At 45.6% G+C, this 1,884-nt stretch overlaps 1 non-coding gene across 1 annotated transcript; it reads right to left on the reverse strand.

Annotated features, from left to right (window-relative positions):
* Nucleotides 1-394: 394 nt before the first annotated feature.
* On the reverse strand, nt 395-500 carry LOC125588177. Its single transcript, XR_007324571.1, has one exon. It is a non-coding gene; the product is annotated as a small nucleolar RNA R71 (small nucleolar RNA).
* Nucleotides 501-1,884: the final 1,384 nt, after the last annotated feature.

Here is a 1,884-nt window from a genome sequence, read left to right on the forward strand (position 1 = left end):
CAACTTGTAGATGAGGACGCTCGATCGAAACCACTGGCCGACTACAATCGCCCAGATGAGTACTATTCCAACAGATCAGCTATTCGACTTCCGGAGATCCAGAAGCAGAATTTCGAGTTGAAGCCTCAATACTACACTCCCGTGTCGCATATACCCTACTCTGGGTTACCGCACGAACATCCTATGGACCATTTGGAATGGTTCGAGGATCTAATCGCTGCCATTCGGATGGAAGGAGTCCCCGAAGATTACCTACTGTGCAAGCTCTTCAGATACACGATGAATGGAGAAGCGATGCACTGGATTAGGCAGCAACCCACATGATCTTCAACATCCTGGAGCGACATCAAGAATGCTTTCTTACAAAACTTCTTCGATGAGGCGCGCGCTGAAGAACTTCGGAACAAAATTTCCACATTCTCGCAGAAGCCTGGAGAGTCCTTCAAAGATGCGTGGATTAGATTTAGGTTTTTCCAGCGAGACTGTCCACACCACGGATTTAACGAAGTGCAGCTGCTAAGCACTTTCTTCCGAGGTCTCGCCTTACAGTATTAAATGGCCCTTGATACGGCGAGTGAAGGAAACTTCACTACTCGGAATCCGTTGGAAGCTGTGAGACTTATCGAAAACCTTGCTAACAGCAGCAGCACCAAGAACACCGACTCTGAACAGAAGAAGTCTGTAGCCTCTATCGGGAAGGAACAGATGGACGAAGTAAGAGCTAAGTTAGATGTGGTGCACGAGGTTCTTAGGAAGCAAGTCTGTTCAGCTGAAGGAGAAGTAGCAGATATGGAAGGAGAAGAAAATGTGAATTACGTCGGAGGTACCGGATTCCAGAAATTTGGAAACCAAGGCGGAAACAGAAACTTCTTTGGAAATGGCCAAAGAAGTAACCAAAATTCACAATTTCAAAAACCCTTCAACAACAGCAAGAGCTACTCAAACTCTTACTACCAAAACCCACCACCCCAGACTCAGGAAAGCAAGATCGAAGAGATGCTTGATCTAGTGCTGTTGGGACAACAACAAATCACTGTGGATTTCAACGGTAAGATAGACTCTGCCTACAACAATCTGAACACCAAAATCGAGACCTTAGGGACTCAGGTGAGAAAACTTGAAACCCAAGTAATTCAGACGGGCGAGACTATAAAGAGGCAAGAAACTTTCGCTAGAGAGGCAGGAGCCAACAAAGGAAAACACCACGTAAATGCCATCATAAATGATGATTTCTGGCAAGTGGTGAGAAATGAAAAGCTTGAGGAAGGAGATTTCGAAATCGAAAGCTCCATGAGTCTCGGCGGATCCCAATGGTGTCGACCGATGTCGATGAACTCGAATCGATCGACAGACCATGATGAAGATCGATGGACGGATTACTCCAGTCATCGATCGACGTCGTCTGCCAAATCGACTGAATGCAATGCGGTTCGAATTCTAACTCATGAAGAATTCGCAGCTAAGCATCCTCACCCACCCTCCCCTTTCTATGATGAAATCGATCGATCGGTTGAGCCAACCATCGAGTGACAGAGTGAGTCCGACTTCAATCGTCACAACACACCTCCCATCGATCGACAGGCACCTCTGACATACCGAGTGCAGTTACCCCAATTGATAATGATTACATCAACACACTCAGACCACCACCTAAACCATTAGCAAACCCACCCAAACCAAAACCCAACCCTTTAAATAATTCACCAGAATCTGTTCAAGAAGAACAAGAATCTGAAGGGAGAAGGTTAAGGAAGAGAAAGGAGAAGATTCCTAAAAACCTTAAGAGGGAAGCTAACGATAAGGAGATGGATGGTTTCACTAAACGAGTCCTCAGAATCTCAATCGAAAAACTTTTTGATGAAGCTTACTTCACACACCGGTTGT

This window comes from Brassica napus, chromosome C5, assembly GCF_020379485.1.
Source record: "Brassica napus cultivar Da-Ae chromosome C5, Da-Ae, whole genome shotgun sequence".
Lineage (NCBI taxonomy): Eukaryota > Viridiplantae > Streptophyta > Magnoliopsida > Brassicales > Brassicaceae > Brassica > Brassica napus.